Raw genomic sequence first — 8,772 nt, 5'->3', positions numbered from 1 at the left:
TCAACATAATATTGTAAATAATAAAACAAATGAAAATGGCATGGACAAAAATGATGGGACCTCTAACCTAATATTTTGTTGCACAACATTTAGAGGCAATCACTGCAATCAAGCATTTTCTGTAGCTCTCAATGAGACTTCTGCACCTGTTAACAGGTAGTTTGGCCCACTCTTCCTGAGCAAACTGCTCCAGCTGTCTCAGGTTTGATGGGTGCCTTCTCCAGACTGCAAGTTTCAGCTCTTTCCATAGATGTTCGATAGGATTCAGATCAGGACTCATAGAAGGCCACTTCAGAATAGTCCAATGTTTTGTTCTTATCCATTCTTGGGTGCTTTCAGCTGTGTGTTTTGAGTCATTATCCTGTTGGAGGACCCATGACCTGCAACTGAGACAGAGCTTTCTGACACTGGGCAGTACGTTTCGCTCCAGAATGCCTTGATAGTCTTGAGATTTCATTGTGCCCTGCACAGATTCAAGGCACCCTGTGCCAGGCGCAGCCCCAAAACATAACCGAGCCTCCTCCATGTATCACTGTAGGTATGGTGTCCTTTTCTTTGAAAGCTTCATTTTTTCGTCTGTGAACATAGAGCTGATGTGACTTGCCAAAAAGCTCCAGTTTTGACTCATCTGTCCAAAGGACATCCTCCCAGAAGGATTGTTGCTTGTCAATATGCATTTTAGCAAATTCCAGTCCGGCTTTTTTATGTTTTTCTTTCAAAAATGGAGTCCTCCTGGGTCTTCTTCCATGGAGCCCACTTTCGCTCAAAAAGCGACGGATGGTGCGATCAGAAACTGACGTACCTTCACCTTGGAGTTCAGCTTATATCTCTTTGGCAGTTATCCTTGGTTCTTTTTCTACCATTCGCACTATCCTTCTGTTCAATCTGGGGTCGATTTTCCTCTTGCGGACGCGCCCAGGGAGGTTGGCTACAGTTCCATGGACCTTAAACTTCTTAATAATATTTGCAACTGTTGTCACAGGAACATCAAGCTGCTTGGAGATGGTCTTGTAGCCTTTACCTTTACCATGCTTGTCTATTATTTTCTTTCTCTCCTCAGACAACTCTCTCCTTTGCTTTCTCTGGTCCATGTTCAGTGTGGTGCACACAATGATACCAAACAGCACAGTGACTACTTTTCTCCATCTAAATTGGCTGAATGACTGATTACAAGATTGGAGACATGTGTGATACTAATTAAAGAAACTAATTAGTTTGAAATATCACTATAATCCAATTATTTATTATCTTTTCTAAGGGGTACCAACAAATGTGTCCAGGCCATTTTAGAATATCTTTGTAGAATAAGCAATAATTCATCTCTTTTCACAGCTTCTTTGCTTTATTCTATGACATACCAAAGGCATGCAAGTATACATGATAAAATAGCTTTTAATTTAATCACTTTTCAGGAGGAATGAAGCATTATTTCAATGAGCTGTAAGGGTACCAACAAATTTGAGCATGTCTGTATGTCCTAGCCTACTGGAAAACTAACAACAAATAAAGGCTACAATAACCAGCAAGTGTGTGTGAGTGTGTGCGACAAGTAACAACTGTTAATCACATCCGACCCCTGTGTTCCAAAAGAACAGGCATGTCACTCTCTATAGTGTGTGAAGGCAGCGGTCATTACAGTATTTTTTGGCAGTTAATAATGTTTTTTTTTTTTTTTTTGTTACACTTATCAGTAAACGACAGTAATACACACTCAAATTCAGTCCATTCAAGATTGATAATGACCTTCTTGTTTGACAAAAAGGTCATTAACTGACAAAGTGGTCATTCGCTGCCAACAAAGGGCTGATATCTCAGGAATTACCACTTAAATAACTTTAGCTTTTAGTCTTCTAAATCAAATGCTACTTGACGTTTACTGCAGGCAGGCAAGCCTCACCAACCAAGCTGAGAATAAAGATCAGAAAGCTATAGAGTAATATAAATCACCAAAGAAAAAGTAACCTATCTTACTTAAACGGAGCCGCTAAGCAAGCCTCTTTTTTAAGATGTAAGGTACACAGCAATCTCTTATTTTTGGACCAGGGTTAGAGAAAAACGTAGAGGGAATAAAAAAAAAAATAACAAACATACAACAAAACAGAATGTTTATTTAAAAGTCATCTTAACCAAATAATAATAATAATAATAATAATAATAATAATAATAATAATAATAATAATAATTATTATAATTATTATTATTATTATTATTATTATTATTATTATTATTATTATTATTATTAATAATGCTGTTTACTTATTTGTTAGTATAAACAGAAGCAAAGTATCAATTGTGACAAAACGCTATGTGTTAAAAATGACATGTAAAAAAACACATACTGGAATACATAAACATGATTAGTGGAAATCAATCCTAAATCAGATATGGCCACCAACAGGCAATTTTTCTTGACTGACAGCAGTGATTAAAATTGACTGTAAGATGCAACAGAACAGAACAAAAAACAAAACGCACTAGTCAAAATATCCTCATTTTTTCTCCTATTACAAAATGTTTGTTCTCTATGACGAGGAAACCAAGATGTCCTATAACCAGTGTCATGTATGAAAATGTACTTTAAAACACTCATGTATAAAGCTGCCCTTCATGAGGCTTCACAAACTGTTCTTCACATGCGACTCCTGTTAACAAAATCTCCTGTATTATCACAGGAGATAATACATTATCTCCTGTATTATCATTTCACAACAATGAAATACTGTGGCAATGACAATGCCATGTGGGTTACTGAGGGTTTGGTCCGTGTGTCTCTGTACACAGTATATGAAGGTGTGTATTAGGAATGGAGTCTAGAGCCATTCGAAATGAAAACGACTGTACCCCAATAGCTGTGGCAGCACTATAATACCTAGGGATGGGAATTTTAAACGTTTAAACGTATAAACTCTAAAGAAGTGGCAAAACGTTTAATAATATGCTAGACGTATAACCGGTCACGTGACAAATGTCACCAAACGCACATTTTTTTATGCATTAATTGTAGTAATTTATCATCAGTAGTCCGTCGTGTGTGAAACTGCTCTAGTGCCATAGAAAAGCGGATATTACATAAAAAGAAAGGGGTTTGGCAATTGCCTCTGCAAGTAGCTTTTCTAATTGGTGCAACAGAAAGATTGACACTGGGGCGGGTTTTATTCTTGGTCGATCTAGCGCTTCATTGGTGCACTGTGTGTGTTTATTATGCCTGTAGTAGGTGTGGTATGGTATCAATTCCACGGCGGGGTTAAATAACGTTAATGACAAGCGTTTCTTTCTGAGTTTGTTCTACATTTAAAATGGCATCTCTAAACAAAGGAAGCCACGTTTGGAAATATTTTGAGGAACCGAATGAGAAAACCGTGGTATGTAAATAATTATGCCAAGCAAAATTTACATACCACAAAAACACAAGTTCAATGCTTCGCAGTTTGAAATGAAAACATTCAGAATTATTGTGGATGGAGCTACTGATGGCAATAAAAGAGCAAACATCCATAACAACATTTGCTATAGATTTGGCCGAACATTGGGCGTGATCACGTTATCCCTTATGAGGACAGTGCGTGTGACTCGTGAATGCAGCAGTTTTTAAATCGACGTAAGATTATCCCAATACTGTGCCGACCCATAAAACAATAACAGCGAGGCTGGAAAAACTTAAAGAAAATCGTGCTGCAGCTGTTCATACAAAACTTTCAAGGGAGAAAAAGTTGCAATTACCACAGACTCATGGACCCCATTCCCCAATCTTCCCATAGGTGGAAGGCTTTTTCACTTGAAATTGTTGTTTATTTGTATGTTGGAACTACTGCACTAAAAAGTAAAGGACCACTGACACACAGTTCAAACAGGTAGGCCAGGCATCTCTTTTTACAATTTAATGTAAAGTTGATACGTGAATTTGAATACTTTACGTTATTTAGTAATACTTGACCAGATACAATTAACAGCACAAGGCAAACATTATATTAATTACTTCATATATTACTTGATTGTGTGTTAATTTGGCTCTTTAAAATTCCAAAATATTGTGCTATTTTATCCCTGGTAATTACGTTTTCCAGAAGTTAAAGTATTTCCAACTTGTTTTCAATTGTAAGCACAACTCGCTTTTGCGCTGTGCAGTGGGTGATATTCGTCTCTTTTTAAATTTTAAATAGGTTAATAGGTTCCTGTTTTGTTGTTGTTAAATGAACCTTTAAGAAACACACTATTCTAAAAACATTATACTATCCGAAAATGTGTTCAATATGTATATGGTATCAAGTTATATCTTCACTAGCAACTTTACAACAATAAATATAAACATTTCAATATATACTTTGATGTGTAGGTGTTTTTTTTTTTTTTTAAACTTTGTAGTTAAATCTTTGCGATGTTAAAACGTTATTTTCTTATTTAGGGTTTACTTGCTTAGAAAATACTAACCAGGTCTGTGAGTATCAGAATGTAACACATGTGTGTGAGTGTATGTAGATATGGATTAAACACTGACATTGCAAAGAGTTTAAATGTTCATAAAAATGTACCAAAAGCACATCCCTAATAGTACCATCATTAAATGTCTCTACAGAATACTAATGGCTACAGTAGTTCAAAACAAGTATAGATGAAAAGTCCTGTACAAAACGCAATTTGTGTCTGTTTAAGTCTGTGTCAGTGGGAGTAATAAGATGGTGGGGACTGAGAAGATCCATTTAACACAAACTCAAGGTTGTCCGTTGATCTATAATGAGCCGGGTCTGTGCACCATCAGTGACAAATGACAGCTCTGTTGTGTTGTATAGATTAATGGATACATGTGGCATGTCTTAGACACGTTGTAGACACAAGGGCTTGGCGATGGGGGAAATCGGTTCACTAATATTTTCCATTAAACTGGAGAAACGAGGATTGTCCTGAGGCATAACCTCTGATGGCTCGTTCGACCAGCTGCTGCACTAACACCCCACCAAGGAACAAATTGCTTTTCTTGCAGGGCATTGGGACACTCTGTCATTAATAGATATGGATCTCAGCAAGCCAAGCCAAGTGAGAAGGCAATTTAATAGGAGCAACACTGTCATCTCAATTTAGGTCAATAACAAAAATTGCCCCCAGGGCATTTCAGTTTTAACAGCCGCCACAACCGCACAATGTTAGACATTATTTGCTATATTAACATTTTTTTTTGGGGGGGGGGGGAACGGGTAAATGGCTATGTCACAGAAGAATATAAATCTAGATTTGATGAAAGGCTCCACATTTTTTTCATGCGAGGAAACTACACAACAAATACATTCCTTCTCCATAGACTTCCCCTGACATTGTTATGAGAACAAATGGGCTGTTGAAACACTAGATGGCAAACTATTACTGTCTCAACACAGAAACAGACATAGTATTAGTATTCTAAGCCTTCAAAGGAATATTAATGCTTTCTAACTGAAGTCCCTTTCTCTTTTGGGATTAGGAGGCTAATTTACATTTTTAGCTCACACGGTGCCTTTGAAGCACAACAGTGAAATTTACATTATCAAAGCTTGTAATTTGAAGGCTCATTTGAGCATGCAAGACTGCCATCCTTAACAAGGCTGGGTCACTCAAAATCTGTTACGGAAATGGCTTTGTTTTGGAAGTCTGGGATATGTGTCAGTACTGATGAAATGCAATGATATGCAGATGAGAAAGGACATATTGTATAAATTATAGTATTACTGTACATAGTGTTATATCAAACACTATGACCTGTGCTTTATTTACCTTTTACTTCAGATATTAGTGGTTCACTGATTGTTTTTCTAAAAAAAAAAAAAATTAAAATCTCTAATCCCACAATTCCAATGTTGCTTTATACTGTAATTTTTTTATCCTAAAAAATACTTCTAGAGGATAAGAGGTGGTTTCCACTGCATAATAAGGTTTCTTATAATGTCTTAGTTACGTGTATGTAAATACTAGTGTGAGAGACGTGTAACTTTTCTACAGTATTACAGGTTTCTTTAACAAATGTTTCTTGAATGGTACCCTTCATTTAATTTACCAAAACAAATGTATTTGACTACGCTATGATTACACTGTAGTAACGCTGTATTTACAATGCAACAAAATGAAAATGCTAGGCACCCGCTAACATCTTGAGTAATTACAATGTATTTACACGCAGGGTTTACTGTTTACAATGTGATCAAGGTATAACCACATTTGTTCTATGTGGTCAGATCCACTAGAGTGGAGGCATGTTGTTATGTGTGGCCGCTTGATGTGTGTGCAGTGTGAGGCAGCTAGATCATGCTAAGTTGGAAGGCAGCTGACTGTGGCAGTCTTGTCAAGCATTACTGGGGCCTGGAAATTCAACTCTAAGAATAAAAACACGAGGCCAGAGTTTCAAAGTGTTTACTTCAGTCGCTGGTGTTTTTAAAGGAGAAATCACAACCTAATACTACAAAAATAGGAAACAAACAACTTGAGAGTGAATGGTCTGAAAACACGACCCAAGGCCTACTGGCACAGCTCAGACCACCCCATTGCAGGGGACCTAACTGAGAAACCCATAGCCTATGCAGCAGTGTACTGCATATTAAGACAACTCAAAGTGTGCTGTCTCTATACCGAAGTCACAGGCCCTCATTAGATCACAGGTCAATGAAAAGCCAACAACACCTTTAGCACACAATGTTTAAATAAACCAAATAATAAGTCAGTACCGCATATAGTTTCTGATGCCATGACACCTGTGACATGTGTAAAATTAAAGACAGCAAGGGGTTTCTCGTACACAACACACACAACCAAACCTGACTAGAGAATCGTATAATACAGGTGTACCAAGTATGCAGTTAATATCTGATGGCTGTAAGTCTTCATCACATAACCACATTATGGCAGCCATAACACAAAAAATATTTCTGTTTCTCTAAACCCAGGTTAAAATAATGTATACTATACATTGCATATTGCAACAATATGACCTGTCTGCGAGGAGCTTTATGTACAAACAATAAAGTATATGAGATTTTACAGGTATGGAAATAAGACTCCTATTGCAAAGTAGTTTCACCCATTCCAGGTTTTAATATGTGCTTGATTAGCCCCTGTATATAGATAACAAGCACAGGTGTGTCTTATTAAACTCATAGTAAAACAAGGAATAGATCACACTGCTATGCAAAGAGAGTCTTATTTCCATCCCTGCTTTAACATTTAATGACAGGCTTGTGAACTACAGCGTTAATTGTTGACAGTCAATCTGTGCTGAATCTGGTGAGAAAATAAAAATGAGGACATAAAGCAGCCAAAAATTGGGTCCAGTAATTGTAACAACCATTACAATCTCAACACAGTACATCAATTAATCAATAAATATTTATTTTATATAGCGCCTTTCATAGTGGACCACCATCACAAAGTGCTTAAGTACATCAGTAGTAAGAGTTATTATTGCTTAACACTTAAAGGTGGGAAGGTTAAGTGGGGATATGTTTAATTGCCCATTGGCCACACTCATTGACTGCGAGTGACTGGGCTAACCCACTTACACAAATGCTGACCAGTCAGATAACATTGCTCAGTGGTCTCATGCTACACACCCTCTGGCAGTGAGTCGTCAGAATGGAGGAAAATCCATTTAAAACGCTCAAGATTGTTATTTTAGTCAAACTGCTGTTTGACATGGAAGCCCTGAATGGAAGCATACAGTGCAGCTCGGTAAAGGCTATTTGTATTCACTGTAAAGCAGCTAGCCAGTGCAGGCCACCCCTGATTAAATGTTACTTGTTTCATTGTCAGATCCATGGATTCCATCCACCACGTACTGCCGGTGATTTATTTCCAATGGTACTTCTGTCAGCGGTTTGTACCACAGACATGCCAGTGGTTATCAAATCAACACAAATCAAAGTAAAGTACACTAAATTGACACTCTCTAGGTTTGTATCCATGGACTGGCTCAGTGACAGTCAGCAGAGTGGACTGAGCATTGATGCCCATGGTTGAAGATCATGGTCTGTAGATGTTAATACGACCCTGAACACTTTCTCAAGAATAAAGACTTGACAGCACAAATTCAGGGGTGCTTGTTTCTGTGGCTTCAGTACAACATTGACACACTGAAATCCTTTAAATGTTATCTTATTGGACATGAAATCCGTTTGCTTTTGTGCTGGGCTTTGAACACAGCTCCATAACTGAGTGCAACATTATAGTTACAATGCTTTAGCTCTCTGTACTCCAAATTTAAAGCAAACTCTCCAGTGTTCTTCAAAGAGTGGAGCCTTCACAACAGATTTAATATGAGATCAATGCATTCACGGCTTTACTTTCACAGGACTCAAAACTGATAGGAATAACTCATCCTAAATTATATTAAAGCTTAGTGTATACACTTATGTAATGATAATGAACACGTTTATGTTGTTTAAGTACAAACATGCTGGGACAACATAGTAATTATTCACTATCAACTATAAGTGAACATGTACCTCATTTTTAATTGCATATCCAATTACATTACTACCTAATGCAGTAACTGTATAATAATTAATGCTTAATTACCTTTTTCTTAATGGAAATGAAAGTGATTTAAGAGCCTCTAAAAGTGTTGTGATTGCAGTAGCTAGAATATTAGACTCTGGACAAACAAGGAAGAAGATTACAGCTTCAATCCCATGAAGGGACAACTTGAGTATACCACATTTACATCAACCCGGTGTCACGGGAACTGGTAGACCGTGAAATTTAAAAAATACCACAGATTACATAAAAAGCATCAGCGTCATGAAAAAGTAAATCACC

General features: G+C 37.1%; 1 protein-coding gene across 2 annotated transcripts in view; it reads right to left on the bottom strand.

Moving 5' to 3' along the window:
* Positions 1-8,772, bottom strand: part of prkn (parkin RBR E3 ubiquitin protein ligase) — a 168,044-nt gene that overhangs the window by 14,135 nt on the left and 145,137 nt on the right. The window lies entirely within an intron of this gene.

The sequence above is a fragment of the Acipenser ruthenus genome, chromosome 5 (genome assembly GCF_902713425.1).
Source record: "Acipenser ruthenus chromosome 5, fAciRut3.2 maternal haplotype, whole genome shotgun sequence".
Taxonomy (NCBI): domain Eukaryota; kingdom Metazoa; phylum Chordata; class Actinopteri; order Acipenseriformes; family Acipenseridae; genus Acipenser; species Acipenser ruthenus.
Note: the sequence above shows the minus strand (reverse complement) of the source record. Positions and strands in the feature narration are given on the sequence as shown.